The following is a 19404-nucleotide window of genomic DNA, read 5'->3' on the forward strand; positions in this document are numbered from 1 at the left end:
TCAGGTTATGATCACTCAGAAATGAAGCTAATTAAATTTACAATCATCCCGTCTATAATTATCGATTTTGTCTACAAATATACCCTAAGCTGTTGTTGTTCAGTCATGCCCAACTTATAACACCATTTGAGATTTTCTTGACAAAGATACTGGAGTGGTTTGCCATTTTTTTTTTCCTAGCTTATTTTATAAATTAGAAACTGAGGTAAACACAGTTAAGTGATTTGCCCAGGGTTACACAGTTAGTAAGTGGGTGAATCCAGAATGGGTCTTCCTGATTCTAAGCCCAGTGCTCTATCCAATTGTCCTCGAGAGATCATTTCAAATATACTGCTAAAATCTGAATATATTATTATCTACAGCATTTTGTTGTTTTATCACAGGATCAATGCTTTAGAGCTGGATGAGACTGCAGAAGTTATCTAAATCAACCCCCTTTGAGGGGTATTTATTAAGTGACAAAGCTGGGACTTAAACACCAGTCTTATCATTTCAAATCCAGCTCCCTTTCAATTGCCAAAAAATCAGTTTAGTAAACTTATAACGAAATGAGGTTACTATCACATGATAAAGTTGTTTCGTAGTAGTATAGGTCAAAAATCAAAGTTAAATATAATTCAAGAAGGATATTATTCAGGTATTTTTTCAATGTAGCGTGCTATCAGCTTTTGGTAGGAATTTTTTCTTCTTTTTTGAAGTGGGCAGCCAATACCCTAGGCTCTAAAGGAAATGAATTAAACATTTAAAAGGAAAATTCCAATGGGAGATGTATAAGACTTAGGAATCAACTTGGAAAGGTACTCAGCTAGAGTAAAGGGAAACTTTTCCTCCACATAGAGTCTATTCACAGATGTCCTTAATGTAAGTAAGTATTGTTGCTCAGAGAGACAAGTTGCTCATATGCAGAAAGGATGGGTACTTCTCATAGTGCATGATGACTTGTTGGGTAGCTAAAATCATAAAGTAGTAGAATTGATATAAATATGTGCAGGGTCCTTTTTTTAAAAAATAAAAATGATTATGAATTAATTCAAGTGTTTAACAATTGGGGTTAAATCTGACCATCTATCATGATAGAATATGGGCTTTTCAGAAAGTGATAATATACAGATCTTTACCATGGTGTAACTTATAGTTTCTTGAAAGAAAAAGGAAAAAAAAATCCATAAAGTTGTGGAACAATGACATTGTATATGATGTCTTCTTGACTTTCTTGTGAATTGGATTTAAGTGAGGCAGAGTTATACAAAGTACTCGGCCTCATTCTTTCTTCCAGAGTCCTCAAAATCAAGTGGCAAGACAAAAATGTTGATTTCCTCTGAAAATCTATATCTTGTCCTACCAGGCAGATTTCCAAAGCTTATATGAAAATGCTCAAAGCAATCTCTCAAGCGGTTTAGAAAAAAATGAGTATGGGAGCTTTGCAGAAAATGTCTTCTGCATCATACTCTGTGTATTCTAAAAGAAATGGGTGAGAGAAATTTGGCTGTTTTAACCAATAAAAGTAAATATGGGATAGCTACTTAGAAATTGACAATTAGGGTAAACTCTAAGGCCTAGCTTCTTAAACTGTGGTTCTCAATCTCTTATGGAGTCTCGTAAGTGAATGTGGGGGGGGGGTCCATACAATTATGATTTATTATCTGTGTTTGATTTGTATACCTATTTTTCTATACTTATATACCCATGTCATGTAAAAATTTCTCAGGCAAAAAAGGGAAAAATTTAAGAAGCCTTCCTCCAATGTATGAGATACATTGAATGTGTAGTCTTTAACCCCTTTTCTTTTCTCAAGTATGATGGCACCTAACTTATTTTGCAGCAGGCATTTAGATTTCAATATTGCAATGCTCCATTTGAATAGCATGGCTATTGAAAAGTAATTGTACAAGATAGTACATTTTTATTAAATTATATTACTGCAAAAATAACAAAGAGCTGGGCTCATAATTGAACAAGAGGAAGCCAGATTGCCTTTGGGAAATTGTGCAGTTCTTTTAATGACTCCAAGCTTCTTTCTTATCTATAAAGTAAGGAAGGTTGGATTAAATGATTTTTGAGTTCTCTTCCAGCTATGAATCTATGAAATGACTTGCAGAACTACTTTAATTCTATGGCTAGGCTTTAATTAACAAAAACAGTAATGGAAAGAACAAAAGCTTTGAAGTTATACACATGGGTTGTGAGTTTCATTTTTCTACTTGTTTATTAGAAACATGGGTGAATGAATTTATTGTCACAATGGATTGGAATATTACAATAGTTTTCCATATGAATATGATAGAAATGAAGTGCTCTGAATTACCTATACAGAAAGCAATAGCAAACTAAATTATTTTCTTTTAAATTATATGTAAAAATTTTTTAAAAATAGAATTAACATTTGATCTACTAAAAGCATGTTGCAAAACAACTTGATCCAAAGATTTATATATGCACACACATATGCACATATAAAATCTAATTTTAAAACTGATATTAATAAATGTTTAACAAATGCCTTTATCTATTTATTATATATCATTTTTTCTATAGGAGAAGGAAACTAAAAATAAAGTCATTTTGTCTTGACCATGTTAAAATTTTAAATTGTTTTTCAGAGATAAGTAGGAAATTTAATAGTCATAAATCTCAAGAAGTAATAAAGAGTATTGGACTTGAGGCCTGAGTTTAAATACTGCCTCAGATATTTTCTGGCTATGTGACTCTGGATATATCACAACTTCTGTTAGCTTTAATTTCCTCGTCTACAAAAAAGGTAGTTCTGATGACCAAATGAGATCATAAAGTGCTTTGAAAACTTTAAAGTGATATAGAAATGCTAGATATTATTGTTATTTTATTAAGTGAAATAGTTTTCTGTTTCTTAGTAACTTCCAAAGAGTACCAATTTAGATTCTTATTTCTTGAAATGTGCTGACTTTATAGTTGATTGAATTGCCTTTATTTAATTATGGCATGCATGCTTTCCCTGGCTTTTTAGAATTGATATGGTCACTGCATGCTCCTTCAACTCCCCCTGCCAAAGTTTATTTGTTAACTATTATTGTTGATGTTTTAATAAAAAATATTCAATTTCTTAGAAACAAAATGTATAATTGGGTTTTAAGTAGTAAGGATGAGGGACACTTAAAATATCTTTGCAAATTTTATTTTATTCCTTTATTGATATCACCATTCTTTCAGTCATTCTTATCCAGACTAATCTTCGTAATGCTGGTACTGCTGCATGTAACTCTTCAATAGCTTCTTCTGGGTCCATTGATTAAAATCCAAACTGCAATTATATTTTCCAGCCCCAAAGGACTATTTCATATATTTTGTAGTTGTTGCAGTTAATGTTATTATCCAAAAGAGCTGTTCTTTCTTCTTTTTTCTGTCTCTTTTTTCTCTCTGTTTCTCTATCTCTCTGTCTGTCTGTGTCTGTCTTTCTACCCTATCTCTCTCTCTCTCTCCCTTTCCCCTCTCCCTATCTTTCTTCCTCTCCCTCTAACTCTTTTTTCCCCTTCCTCCCTTCTCCCTCTTTCTTCCCTTTCTCCCCTCTCCCTCCCTCTTTTTCCCTTCTTTTTGCCTCCCTCTCTCCCTCCTTCTCTCCTTCCCCCTCTTTCTCTCTCTCTCTCTCTCTCTCTCTCTCTCTCTCTCTCTCTCTCTCTCTCTCTCTCTCTCTCTCTCTCTCTCTCTCTCCTCCCCTGTTTTTCCCTCTCCCCTCCCAGTTTGTTCCCATGCTCCATGTTTTTGTCTCTTTTTCTGTCTTTAGTTGCTTTTCTTTCTCTATCTCTTCTCTAGTTTTCTCTTTGTGACAGTTTCTCATTACGTCTCTATCTCCATTTGTCTATCTGTCTTCAACTGTTTCTATCTATCTGGGAATAGGTATCTCTATTTCTTCCTGAACCTGAAATCCACTCTCTTACTTATCCCTCCCCCAAATGATGGGCTTTTTCTTGATGAATGAAAATCTTTAAGCTTCTGTTAATGGTTCCCAGCCAATGATGTTCATAGGAAACTAACTGAATATAGTTGCTAGAGACGCTGCCCTTTTCCACAGATCTCTTAACCTTCTTCTACATTCTATCAGCTTCTCTGATGAATGAAAAAATGACACACCCAGGATCCCTATCTATGTTCCCTGTATCATGAATTTCCTCTTTCTACTGCCAACACTCTGGTAACATCCTTTGTTGTTGCTCTTTTCTATCTTTCTCCCTTTAATTCTGGGTATGTCAACTAGGTGACTTCTGGGATGGAGTGAATATTGCCATGGTCTCAAGTTCTAATCCTTAGGTATCTTCAATTTAGTCTTATAGCCTTGCGTGCTAATAAATAACAAATATATAATAAATAAAAGTTTGTTGCTTTCAGTATTCTCTGGATGATATGATTTTTCTGCAAAAACCCTTTAACTACTGAAACTACTACATCATATTGAAATATATACGTCATGATTTTTTCACCCCAAAACTTTTACCTAAATTTTTTCCTGTACTTTGAGACAGGGTGATCTACAGTATAGGTTATATACTGCCTCACATCCCCTTTCTGCACTTTAGTTTCATATTATTATTTAGATAGCTGTATTCCTCTCTCCTCAACCAGACATCTTCTTGAGATCAAATTGCATATATTATTTGCTTTTATTTTACTTTTATTTTAAAATATTATTTATTTTTAAATTTATCCCAATATTTTAATAGTGTGCTATGCCTAATAAATTTGTCAAATTGGACAAAAAGAAATTTCAAATTACAATAGAAATATTTTAAATAAAAATGTACACACTAATACAAAATAATATTTATTATATATTTATTCTGTACCAGGGATTATATTAATCACAGAGGATACAAAAAATGGCAAAAAAAGGTAGGTTCTGATTGTCAAGGAGGTCACAGTTTAATGGGGAAGATAATATTCAGAGAAATATGTACAAATAAGCTATATGCAAGATAAATTAGGAATAATCTGAGGGAAACACTAAAATCAAGTTAAGACCTTGCAGAAGGTAAGGCTTTAGCTGAGGCATAAAGGAAACTAGGGAAGCCAAGAAGCAAAAATGAGAAGAGACAAAATTCCAAGCATGAAGAACAGGTAGTAAAAATGCTCAGTTAAGAGATGGATATCCTGTGTGAGAGTTTTAGATTTAGCCAAATGAAGCCAAAATCACAATAAAATACAGTATTTCTATTAGTTTCAGATTGCAATTTGGCTGTTTATTTGAAATGCATATATTCTATATGATTAATATTGGCCTAAAATTTGAAAGAAATGAAAAGTTCCATGAAGAGGTAATTGTGCTCAAGACCAAAGATTGTTCTGAGTGCAATTTGCTTTCTTTTGAGATTTAAAGTGGAGGCTGTGGAAGAGCATCAACCTTGAACTGTGGAGGATTGGGTTTGAAGCCCGGCTCTTACAAAGCTAAGAAAGCTATATGATTGCAGGCAAGTGAAAAAATCTAAGACTTCCTTTTTCCTGTCAAATGGTCATAATTTCACTTGTATTATTTATCTCACAGTTTGTTACTTTACAAACTTCGGAATAACTTGCTAGATAGAACTTATTTCAGGTCCTTAGAAAACTTTTTATTATTTTGAGGTAAAAAATGCTAAATGATACCTAAGATGTTATGACATCAGTAAATAACTAAGGTTTAAGGATGCTTTACCTGATATTCAACATTATCACCATTCCTTTAGAAATTATTAAATATGGTCCTTGATGCGAATCATTTTCCATTTCTGAAATCAGTTGGTATTTACTTTTGTACAATTTTTGTTTTAATATCAATATTCAGAGATTTAATACAATTATATTGCTCATATTGTGATTCACCTGTGGATAGCAAAGTCTGTAAATGAGCTTATTCAAATTAAAATTTTTTCACTTTTTGCATGCTCCAAAGATAAGCAGATGTTAGCCACAGACTTAGGAAGACCTGAGTGCAAATCCTTCCTCAAACATTTACTAGTTATGTGACCCTGAACAAATTGTCTTACTTCTCTGTAACTTGCTTTCTTTCTGTGTAAAATAAGGAGGTTGGGTTTGATATCCTAATGGATCAATTCTAACATTAAGTCGTGTGAACTGATGATGGTGTGAAGAATCATAAAATTTCTGACTTGGGAGGGTCTTCATAAATGCTCTAGTCTAAGCCATCCATAAAGCAGCTTCTTCTCTATTATAGTATGAGGGGCAGTATTCTGCTCAAGAGTATGTAGTCTATTTCTAAGGTCAGTTGTTTTATAATCAAGAAAGCATCAAGTATAGTTTCACAATTTATTTTTGCCATTTATTAATTATTTAGTGATTGCACTTTGAACATAGAATGTGTATATTCCTTTTTCTCAAATCTTCCTGCAGTTTCCTATCACTCTTCTGCACATCTTTTTCTTCACTGAACTATTACAATTTATACCACCCACTCATTTGGCACAAATTGTGTGTGTGTGTGTGTGTGTGTGTGCATAATGTACATGTGTAAATAATAGTTATAAAATTATAATAACTTTCTCATGTGTAGATAAGATATATTATAGTACAGATAAGAAGTATTCCATAAATTTTATAGAATAGCATTGCTGAAAATACATTCTAAAGAATACCATGCCAAGAAAGGATAGTTATTTCTTGATATATAGCACTAACTCATATCTCTGTTTTAAAAGATAACTATTGAAATCTGAAAGGGTTTTTTGTGTTAATAAAATGGAAAAAAAGAAGCATTGCTGTTTGTTTTTACCATAACAAACATGGTCTTTCATCCAAAGTTTTCAAAACCCTCATTCATCCAAAGACAGAGAAAATATGCTTTCCTGAGACATTGATAGAACTGAACATCTTTCTTAGCTGAAAAAACTCCATTTTCTGGTGGTAATCATGGGATTGTTTTTCAGCTCTCTTTTTTGGGACTATGGAACACAGTGGTGATAGTGGAAATAGCAACTACTTCAAAGATGGCAATGGCACATTTGTATGTATTATTTAATATATTATGCTCAAAATTATCACTATGACTCATGAAAATATTAAATGTAATCAAGAGTATTCATTCAATTCATTTTCCTCTTTCCAAAATTGACTTGTATTTTATTCTGTATGATTTCTATCTAATAACAAAATCCAGAGATGTAAGAAAAATGTTACTGTTCTCCATATAATTCAGTTGTGGACAACAAAGTCAGTAACCGATCTTACCCAAAATTATATTCTTCCTTTATTGGTATACCCCAAAGATCAGTAGGTACTAGGCTTACTTTAATTAGAGAGCAATATTGCATAATTGATGGCTAGGTGATAGAGCATAGAGCTTGGAGTCAGGAAGTCCTGAGTTCAAATCCAGCCATTGACACTTACTAGCTATGTGACCCTGGTCAAGAACTTAGACTTGTTTCCTTCAGTTCCTCATTTGCAAAAACGAACTGGAGAAGGAAATAGAAAACCAGTATCTTAGTCAAGAAAACCCCAAATGAGATCACAAAAAGGCAGAAATGACTGAACATTAATAGCCTGAGTATTAAATGTGGGGACTGCTGGGTGACATGGTAGATAGAATGTCTATTGAAGTTTTAAAAAAATGAGAGTTCAAATCTTGCCTCAGATAATTACTGCTTGTATGAACTTGCTTAAAGAAATCCTTTAACCTCTGTCAGCCTCATGGCTAAGACTCCTGGTATGGGGATAATAATAACATATACATTGCAGGATTGTTGTGAAAATCCACTATAATGCCAAGTGTCTTGAAAACTTTAATGCACTATATAAATGGTAACTCTTGTGATGATGATGTTGATGATGTCTCAAACAATGAATCACATGTTTATTAAACATCTAATAAAGGTAAAACATCATACTAGAAGTGTGTGGTGTTTCACTTCAAGGAACTTATGGTTTAACTTGGGAGAGAAGATACATAAAACGCTGACTGGCTATATGAAGCAGAAAAAAAAAATACTGAATGAATAGTTCAGTCACTAAATCTTCAGGAATTTTAAGGAGGAAGAGGTCCTTGCTCACTTCCATACTAAGGTTTATTTGAATTAAGTCTTGAGGGGTGAACAAAGGTATGGAGAAAGGACTTTATGAAAATGAGCAGACCAATCTGAAATTATTTTCTCATCTATGAAATATAGGAATTAAACTGGAAGATCTCAGAAGTTCCATCCAGATCCAAATTCTATTATGTAAAGACCTCAGATTCCTCATGACATATTTCAAGAGCAACCTCAGGCATAATTTTTCTTATCTAAGTAATATAAAATGTCAGTTCTTTGAAATTTTGAGAAATCTTTTTATAAACCAACAAAAGGAGGATTAATATCACAGTTTTTTAAGTGACACTATTTTGTTTTTATAGTTTTATTATGGAAATTGATGTTTTAGGAGAAAAACATGAATAATTTCAAGAATATTAGAAGTTGGGACTCAGAAAAAGAGATCATGAAGATAACATATTTATTTAAATTTATTTATTCTAAATTCCAAGAAGTTTTGACTATTTGCAGCACAAAATTATGACAGAACTAATATATTTATGTTTGAATATCTCATCTTAAATAGATTTTGAAAAATGCCCTAATTGTCAAGATAGCAACTGTTTATTTTACAATTTTACCCTATAACTTCATTTCCACAAGGAAAGCGACCCAGTTAGCTATTTCTTTATAAATGTAATATAAAAACATTTGAAGAACTGATAAAAAAATGAACAGCCAAAGCATAGAAAGAGGAAAGAAGTTAATCACAGTGTTTTATTTTCCCAAATTCACAAAGCTAGTAAGAGGTGAAGACAATGTCTTATGCATTTTCCTTTAAGAACAAATCAATCAATATTCATTCATTATCTAGGTAGCACAGTGAGGTCAAATGTAATCTCAGTTGCTTACTAGCTTGTGCAAGTTACTTAACCCTGTTTGCCTCAGTTTCCACATCTTCTTGGAGAAGAAATGGCAAATTCTCGAGTATTTTTGCTAAGAAAACTCCAAATGGGATAAGAAAAAGTATATCATGACTGAAAATGAGTGAATAAATGTTTGTTCTGTACCAAAGATTGTTAGGCCCTGAGAACCAAAGATAAATATAAAACAATACCTGCCATCAAGGAACTTATACTCCAATTGGGGATGTTTGTGCATATTTGAATGTATATACAATATATGAAAAGGTAAAAATGTGGTAATTTTTAGGAATTGGTGAAAAGAGGCATTAGCAGTTGGAGAGGTAGAGGTATGAGTAATATTGGGAATAATCTTACAGAGATGGCACTTGAGCAGAGTTAGAAGGAACCCAATGCCTCTAAGATGCAGAGATATGTATGAAATCTATAACTTGGATGACTACTCTGCATCCAAGGAGACAAATGTACAATAAATTGGGAAACAGACTGGAACCAGATTATGTGGGGCTTTAAATGCCAAGTAAAGAGTTTATATCTGATTCTAGGAGTCGCCATAGCTTACAGAGCAAAGAGTGATTGGGCAGAGTTGTGATTTAGGAATATCACTTTGATAGCCTAAATATCAGTCCAATCTACAGTTTTGTGGTACATTAATTGAAGAGTATAGATCCTGGAGTCAGAACCAATTAGGAGTAACTTATGAAAATAGAAGAAAGTGGATTTAAGAAATAGTATTAAGATGGACATAACAAGACTTGACAACTGATTGAATATGAATAAGGGTGAATGGCCCTTACTGAATTATTTCTGAGGTTATAAATTTTGGTAGCTAGAAGAATGGTGATAAAAATGTTAAAACCCAAATATCTTTAATATAGGGTGTTATCAGATGTTACTTCATCATATCTTGATTTCTATATTTATTCAATTGGACACTTCTTCCCAAATGAGAGACTTCAGGTTTGTTGCAAAGCTCTAGGGGGTATGTCTTGGTTTTTCTTCAGCTTTATATATGTGTGTAAAAGAGATCTTCCATATCTCTATTTCAATAATTATAGACAACCTAGAATTTAATACTGAATCAATTAAGCAGAGGCATAAAACAAGTACAAATAAGGCCTAGATATTTTTAATTGAATCATTCATTCAAAAGCATTAGACTATGTGGTGCAACCTGTTTAATCAAGGTTAATCTTGGTTTTTCTTCAGTTTCATATGTGTGTTTAAGAGAGGTCTTCTATACCTCTATTTCAATAATTATAGGCAACATAGACCTTAAGATTGAATCAATGAAGCAAAGGCATAAAATAAATACGAATAAGGCCTATGCATTTTTAATTGAATCAATCATTCAAAAGCATTAGTCTATGCTGGAGCAACCTGTTTAATCATGGGTAGAGGGAAGGAATGAAGGACTCTAAGCCTTTGGATGAAACTGCACCAGAACTGCATTGAGATTTTCTGAGGAAACTCATTTATGCCCTGTGAGTTTTGTATAAAAAAGTTACCTAGAATTTATATATTTGAATGTCTGGCAGCTAGATAAAAGAGTAATTCTAACCAAGATCCTCAGAAATTGGTGTGGGACAGAGGTAAAGGTGGGGAGGACACATACTTGAGTAAGGATAACCTTTTGAATTCCAAAAGCTGGGAGGATTTGGACTCCCTAGAATCATTGAAGCAGTGTCCCTTAAATCACTGACATTGGTGCCTGCACTGAGAGCTAAGGAAAATTCAGCTAAACTAAGGGAAAAAAGCTTTTTAAGATTCTCCTAATAGCCTTGCCGAACATTACACTATTCCTGATGGAAGTGGAAATAGAATGAGGGCCCTATTTTGGAGAGAAAGAACTAGGAATTATGACATCCTCCTCTTATTCCATGAGTTCTAGATTTGAATTCACTTCCTTATGTATCTATGACTGTAATAGTTGTAAAAATGTACCCCTTGCTTTTTGTTCTGTTTTGTTTTTGTGGATAGAGGCTGCTATTTTAAACTGACTATTGTTTGTCCTTCATTCTTGAAGAGGACAAGGACATCAGTGGAATGATAGCATGATGTGCAAGTAAATGGATTTAAGTGGGGTACAGCTCTGAAAGTTCACCTGCCTCACTTTTCTCTCCAGAGCCATCTGTGCAAGTGGCCAGATATAGATCTGGATGATTGGAGATGAATCTGGATGCAATGGAAGACCTTAGCCTTTTTAAGCAAATGTCTTAAACAAGTCTCAGTTTGACTGAGGTTGCATCCATTCTGTGATTAAGATTATGTTGCAACTGAGGTAAAGAATTTCTTTTCACCTAATCAAAACGAACAAACAAACAAACAAAACAAAACAAAAACTTTCTGTGTAAACTGTTCTTTATTGGAAATGTTTCCCTATAAAAGCTAATTGTCTGGTTGGCTAATTGATATCAACTGAAAATTAATGGGGGAAATGTACCAGAGAGGATTCATGAGTTACAGCATTAGAAAATTGACTTTAATCCTTTTGCGTCTCCTAGAACCCCTAAGAGAAGAAGTAACTGCTTTCTCAAGACTCAGTCTGCTAATGTTGTAAAAGTTGGGAGAGTGTGTCCAAACTATATGTTATACAAAGCAAAGGATAAAATTGGAGGTCTATCCAAAGGGCTTAGTGATGTTTTCCAGGATTTCTAAATCTGTCTCTAGGTTGTGTACTATTAGCAAGGGACATATAAGGGGAAAGCCAGAGAAGATCCACCATTAGCAGCATTTCTGCCTTCTTTGTAGAAGCTGTACAGACATTTCTCTTAAGCTTTGATTAAGCATGGGATGGAGGAAGAACAATGGGTAAAAAAAGGCTGATCTCTTGTTTAGCTATGATTATAGGCAATTTGAAGAATTTTTTTTTGTTTGGTCCTATTGTCAAGGATTTAAGTCTGCTGACAAAGGCACAGGCATTTTGTTTCTAAAACATCTTGTAGTTTATTGTATTGCTCAATATTTTCCCAGAGGCTTATCAGATGTAATGAAGAATGTTGATTAGGAAAAGATCTAATCAATTTGATTACATTTCATCAAGAAAGGACTTCCTTATAAAATTAATATAACACTTTAAGCTTTTGAAGCACTTCACACTATTTTCTGGGTGAGTAGGTGAGATAGAGTGGATAGAGTGTGAGATTTAACATCAGGAAGACTCAACTCAATGATTTCAAATGTGATCTCAGAAAAGTACTAGTCTTATGACTCTGGGCAAGTCACTTAACCCTATTTTCCTCAGTTTCCTTATCTATAAAATGGGATGGAGAAGGAAATGACAAAGCGCTCTATTTGCCAAGAAAATCCCAAATGAGAATTGAACAGAAAATTTAAAAGACAAAAAAAGACTAAACTATATGTTTTCCCATTTGATTCACATAACAAACATATGAGGTAAGAGCTATTATTATCTGTCTTTTACTATCAAATAAATGAAGGCTGTGAGAGATTAAGGAACTAGTCCAGAGTCATGGCTAATAAGTATTTGAGGTAAGATTTGAAGTCAAATCCAGGACTACAAGTCTAGAGCTCTATTCACTACAAAAACTAGTAGGGGTATATCCATTGGTATACTAGGCGGGTAAGAGCCACTTTCCAATTGAGTTTCAAGGGCTGATGATGCTGCCAAGATTGGTTTGATGATCATAGAGAGGAGTTTATGGACAATGTTTCTTAGTCCCAAACTTTTGTATAGAGGAAAGGATATTTTTAAGTAAGCAGGCAATGTGATTCTTGAATCTAGCCTTTTAGCTCAAGCAAGGTTTTTATTTTTGTTATTGTTTTGTTTTGTTTTTCCAGCATTGCTAGCTTTAGGTTGAGCTTGATGAAGTAAAAGTATTGTGTTACAAATAATTCTTACTTTGACTTGGTTTTCTAGAAAGAGGAATTTCCTGAGGGGGTGGGGCAGTGTAGAGACAATGGGGGAGGCAGGATGACTCTTTCCATGAAGTTGAGGGTCCTGTGGCAGACCCTGCTAGCCCCTCTACTACAGTAAGTTATTCAATAAGCATAGATCCAATGGGAAGGGAATTGCTTGGTTAGCAGTTCTTAAGTGTTTTTATTTTCTGAGAGGAGTTTGGGAGCAGTTAGTTACTGTAAGAACTTCATGCTTTCAGTTATTTATCTATGGCCTTCTAGAAATACTGCCAATGCTGTATGTGTAATTATGTTTGGTATCCTGTAAGTCCTTTTGGTTTACATTTTATTCGGGAGTGAAATAATGGCTGCTCACTACCCCTATTGTTATTTTAAGTATGGATGAGCTGGAGACTATTACCCTTTTTTGGAGTTGCTTGAATAACTGGGCCAGCTGGATGGAGTGGCTGCCAGGAAGATTAATTTTCTTGAATTCAAATTTTAAATTTAAAGACTCTTAAAAGCTGTGTGACCCTGGACAAATCTAGTCCTGTATGCCTTAGTTTCTTATCTATAAAATGAGCTAGAGCAAGAAATGGTAAATGACGCCAATATCTTTGCCAAGAAAACCCTAAATGAGGTCACAAAGAGTTGGGCATGACTGAAAAATGACAGAACAATTGCACAGTTCAGTAATTTCTGCAAGAAACTTCCAAGCATGATTATAACAAGCTTTAAAAAAAGGACCCTCAATACATTTCTCAGGACTTAAAGTGATCCTTGTGAGCCCAGAGTCAGTTATTGGAGGGACTTTAGGGGGAAGTAAATTCCTCACCTGACTTTCTTGATTTACATTGTCCAAAAATACATGCCAGTAACATAAAAGACCAGGGTAGCATCAGCCCAGGGGTTAAAATACCACATATATTAATATGACAACTGGGAGAAACATTGGTCCCTTCATTAGTGGTAATTGCTACTACTATCCTATCCCATAGATCAACTTCTCTGCCTTTCTGATTATGATAGCAATTCATATCTATGGATTCAGTAATTAACATAGACCCTTTTTGATTTGTCTAATTATTTTAAGTCAGTTTTTAGTGGGATCATCTATATCCAGTCTATATAGAAAATCTTGGGCATGTGTCATGACAGCCTAAGTACTCCTAAAGAATTAATACATTTCTTTTCCTTTGTTGGTGGGAGATGGAGGTGATATACCAGAGACATTCCTTTTATAAAGACATGGCACCAGAAACCATAGACATATGGCAGAGAACTGTCAGTGAATACAGACTCCTGGCAATTTTTCATTTAGACCTTACCTTCCTAAAGAATACTTGATCTCAGGAAAAGAAGCATAATGAAGGACTGGCAGAGTTTTCTCTCCATCATAGCTAGAAGGTAGTTATCATGCAGACAAGGGAATGATTGGAGTCTGCTTATCCTTCCTGTCAGAGATGGAGAATCACTGGGGTGATGTAGCTCCCCACATATCCCTTTTGCACTCAGAAAGATGTTCCACAGAGATGAAAACAAAACCAATCAATCATATTCAATGGCTTACAGCTATGCAGTAAAACAAACAATTATTTTATAAGGGCAAAATACTTTTCTTTTTCTGTCAAAAAAGCTTGGAGCTTCAGATATTATATGGAATAACATTCTATTCCTATCTATTGATTTTTTTTCATGGGCTATTTAGTTCTTCAGCAATTTTATATATTATATTTTTTCTTGTTTCCAGTTTCATAGTTTATTAGCTTTGTAAGTCAGGAACAACTCCTTAATCCCTTTATGATTCAATTAGGATTCTTCTCCCCTATCTAATTCCCCCTGATACTTAAATAAAAAAACAAAAATAAAAACAAAAAAAACAAATCCCTCTAGGATGGTGCAATAGAAAAAGTTCATTTCCTTCTGACTTTTAAAATAAGTTTTTACTGATATTTTCTCTTTCTTACATAATTATTTTATCCAATATATCCCTCTCCTCTTTCATGAGAAACATCCCATATGACAAATTTTATTTTTTCTTCAAAGAAAAAAAAGTCAATATAAGTTTTTGATATATAGAAAAAGTCTAAAACACATGCGCTATATGTAAAACTTGTAGATCTTCTAACTTTGTGAGAAAGGAAAAGATATCTTTATATCTTTAAGTCCCTCTTTATAGCTTCATTTTTATTTTTGATTTTTTGCCATGTCATTCTTTACATTTAAATTGAAGTCACTGTGTATACTGTTTTCTTGGCTCTGTTTGTTTCCCTTTGCATCAGTTCATAAAAGCCTTTCTAGGTTTCTGTATTTTCATCAGGTATATCATTTCTTTCAACAAAGTAATATTCCACAACTCCTTTAGCCATTCCCTAAAAGCTGAGCATCTACTTTGTTTCAAACTCTTAGCTATCTCAAAAAGTGCTACTTTAAAAATATTGGGGTAAGTGGAAATACCTTCCTTATTGATGAGTTCTTGGGACATAAACCCAATAGCTAAATCTCTGGTTCAAAGAGTATAGATAATTTAATGTCTTTATTTGCACAATTTCAAATTGTTTTCCAAAATGGTTGTACCACTTCATGGCTAACATTAACATTAAATGTTACCATTTTTGTTACTTTTCAGGATATGAGGTAAAACTTTATTGTTGTTTTGATTTGAATTTCATAAAAAAAATCTTTCTACCAAATTTTTATCAAATGCCAATAATTTAGATATTATCCATTATTAGAAATATTTGGTAAAGATATTTTCCCCCATTTGACCATTTTCATTTTTATCCTAGATGCATTAATAATTAATGTGTGTGCATAAACTTTTCAGTTTCAAGTAATCAAAGTTATCAGCTTTATCTTTTGTATTTGTATTTGTTTTTTGTTTGGTTGAGAATACATTTCTTATCCATAGTTGTCAAAAGTATATGATCTGTTTCTCTTCTAATTTTTAAAGTATGATCTTTATTGTTAAGATCACATTTAGAATTTATTGTGGAAAATGGTACTAGGTCTTGGTCAAATACTACTTTTTGCCAGTCTGCTTCCCAGTTTTCCCAGCAGTTTTTAATCAAATAGAGATTTTTTTCCTCTACATAACTCAATGTCTACTTTATTTATTCTATTGTTTCTGAATCTTCCTTGTCTAGCTCACTCCATTAATCTCTCTTTTTATTCTTTTAAGCAATACCAAATGATTTTGATGACTAATGCTTTAATGCTTTATAATATTAGTTTGAAGTCTTGAAATTCTTATTATTTTACTAAGCTCTGTAAAATATAGTCTTGGTAATTAAATTGGTATAGCATTAAAACTGTAAAATTGCAAATGTTGTCATTTTATTATAATGGCATGGCTTACCTATGAGAATTGAATATTCCTCTAATTATTTAGATTGCACTTTATAAATAAATCTATGCAAGTATTTTATATATTTTGTGAGGTTGATAACCAGGTATTTATGCATTTTGTTAATACTTGAAATGAGATTTCCATGTCTAATATTATTCCTTGTGTTTTGTTATTATAAAAAAATGCTATTGATTTTTGAGGATTTATATTGCTGTTTGAAACTTTACTTAAACTATTGTCTCAATTAGTCTTTACTTATTCCCCAGAGTTTTCCAAGTAAATTATTATATCATCAACAAGTGTATAGTTTTGTTTTCCCATTACCTATCATTATTTTTTAAAATTCCTTTATCTGCTCTTATTATTGCTAACATTTCACAGAATGATATTAAATAATAGTTGGGAAAGAGTGTCTTTATTTCTGTATTTATTGGACACAATTATAGCTTATTCCCAATGCATGTGATGTTTGGTTTTAGTTTTAGACAGATACTTTCATGGCATTTTTAAAAAAGGTATTTTTAGCCTATATTTTCTAAAGCTTTTTTTCCCCTAAGAGTGCTACACCTTTTCAAAAACTTATTCTCCATCTATTGAAATGATCATTTAGTTGGAGATGTTTTGGTTTTTAATATGATTAAGTATGTCGACTGTTGTCTTGTTGAACCATTCTTTCATATATCTTATAAATCCCACTTGATCATAATGAATGATTTTTTGGATAAAACTCTGTAGTGTGTTTGATAGGATTTTGTTTAAAATTTTTGGGTTAATGTTCATGAATGATATTTTCCTATAATTTTCTTATAGTGTTTTATCTTTTTTCTGATTAGATATTAGAAATATATTTGTCTCATAAAAGTGTCTGATAGATTTTTTTCTTTTTCAATTTTTGAGAAAATTTGTGAAGTATAGTTAGTAACTGTTCTTTAAAAGTTTGATAGATTTCTACTGTGACTCTATTAAGCAATTTTTCATAGTTCCTTTATAACTAGATTTCTTTCCTCTTTTGAAATTGAATTAAATAATTCAATCTTAAATAAGATTTTTGTGAATTCCCCTGATGGTTTGGGTTTTTTACATTTTTGAAAATATTCCTCTATTTCTTTTGTGTATTCAATTTTGTTAGCATACAACTATGTATAATTTATTCTTGTGATTCTTTTCATTTCTTCTTGTTTTGCTATTTCACCTTGCTAATTTGCTATTTAGTTGATTTTATTTTCTGCTGTTTTATTTTTAATCAGGTTTGTTATAGATTTATCAATTTTATTAGTCTCAAAGAATCAGTTTTTAGTTTTATTCATAATTTTCATAATTTTATTTTTGTTTCAAATTTTCTATTTTTTCTAATGTTTAATATCTCCTTTTTGTGTTTGTTTTAGATTTGGTGATTTCCCAATTAAAAAATTGAACATTCATTGAACAAAAATTGAATAATTCAATTAATTAATTTTCTCTTTTTAAATTTTATCAATGTATGGTTATGAGGATATGATTTTCCCTTGGGGACTACTTTAACTGCATTGCAGAAATTTTCATATTTTATTTTTATCATTATTTTTACATAGTTATTGTTTCTGTGATTTATTCTTTATTGACTCATTATTTAAAATTTAATTATTAAATCTTCCTTTGGATCTGTAGTTTTTGTTTTCTAATTTTATTGCATTATGACCTGCAAAGGCTGCATTGATTATTTCTACCCTTTTACATTTGTTTGTAACTTCTCTGTATCCTAATGCATGGTCAATTTTTGTAAAAGTTCTATGTATTATAGAATAATATGTGTATTCTTTTGCTATCCCATTTAAAATGCTATAATATTTTTAACTCCAGTTTCTCCAGAAATTTGTTGTTCTAAATTTTATCTTTTATTTATCTTTATATTAGGTTTATTTAAAATGTAAGGAGATATATTGAAGTCTCCTGTCATTATTGTGTTACTATCTATGCCTTCCTGAAAATATGTTTCCTTTATGAATTTCAATGCTAAGGCATTTGGAGCATATAAATTTATTACTAATATTGATTTTTTATTGTTCTTGTTTGTCCCTTTTTGTAATTTTTTTGAATACTTGTTTTTGCTTTGCTTGATAGCATGGTGGCAACTCCTGATTTTTTGAATTCATTTGATGCACATTAAAGAAAAAAAAAATCCTACCAACTCAGCTTTGTTTTGTGTATGTCTCTGTTTTTAAATGTGTTTCTTGGAAGCTACAGATTGTAAGGTTTTATTTTCTTAGCTAACCTATCATTTATTTTTATTAAATTGTACAATTTTCCATTTCTAAATTTTTTTCTAAGTTATAAATTCTCCTTACTTTTTTGTTGTAAACATGTTCTTCAACTACTTAAATTTTTTTTTTTTTAAAGTGAGCCCTGTTTCCTCCGAGTCTCTTCCTCTCACCTCAAATCCCTTCTTATTTACCTCTTTCCCTTTAAGGCTTTATTATTCTTCTCTCCTGCTACCCTCTGGTTATACATTTCTTTCCTCTTAGCTTTTCAAGCAGATTACTCCTTTTCTCTCCTTCCCTTCAGCAAGTCCTATTTATTCATTAGATTTTTATAATTTCTTTTTTGTGCCCCATTCAAAAATTATTTATCTCACTCTCTTCTTTATTCATCTTCTCTTTCTGTTTACTCTAGACCTTCATTCTCTAGCAACATCTGGTTTCTCTCTTCTCTGTGTACTTTATAAAATCAAAGCTTCCAAGGCTCTGACCTTGGGACTTTTACCCACTATTTTGCAGAGCTTATCTCAAGGCTTCTCTTTTTCTTTGTGCGTTATTCTCAAAATAAAGCCAAGTATTACAGGTGTCAGAAAAGACAAATTTGAGCCCCTCTTCCTCCCATTCCATAGATTTATATACTTTCTCTTGTTCATTACCTTTTTTTCCTACAAACACACGTGTCTGGAAGTCTCTCTGTGTCCATGTTTTCCAACTCCTTCAGGTGCCAGTTGCTCCCAGGAGTTCCAACTTCCCCACTCTAAAGACAAGTGGAATTTTCAGGCATCAAATACTCCAAGTCTCATTCAATATAAGGACTTCATCATCCTTCACCCAAAGATGCATTTATTCATCAATGGAACCCCCTCCCATCTCCAAAAGTAAGAGATTCTTCCTTTCCCTCTTCTCCTCACCAACTTTCTTGTAGGATCATATCTTTCAGAGACAATAGAGGTCATCTTCCCTTGTTTTGACCCCAGTACGTCACTCACTACTCTCTGTCCCATTCCCCCCATTTTGTGTACCCTCCCATGTCATAATGTAGTCACACAAATGAAGCATTCATCGGTAGGCAGTTT

The 19404-nt window shown here is 32.6% G+C and overlaps 1 protein-coding gene across 2 annotated transcripts in view; it reads right to left on the minus strand.

The window, feature by feature from the left end:
* GULP1 (GULP PTB domain containing engulfment adaptor 1) overlaps positions 1-19088 on the minus strand; it is a 450623-nt gene extending 431535 nt beyond the window's left edge. Inside the window, exon 1 of one of the 2 annotated variants that reach the window (XM_074302900.1) lies at positions 18985-19088. The gene's annotated coding sequence lies outside the window, so the exon portion shown is untranslated. The remainder of the gene's footprint in view (positions 1-18984) is intronic. The other variant, XM_074302901.1, reaches the window with a different exon arrangement.
* Between the last annotated feature and the right edge of the window lie 316 nt (positions 19089-19404).

Source organism: Sminthopsis crassicaudata, chromosome 3 (assembly GCF_048593235.1).
Source record: "Sminthopsis crassicaudata isolate SCR6 chromosome 3, ASM4859323v1, whole genome shotgun sequence".
Classification (NCBI taxonomy): Eukaryota; Metazoa; Chordata; class Mammalia; order Dasyuromorphia; family Dasyuridae; genus Sminthopsis; species Sminthopsis crassicaudata.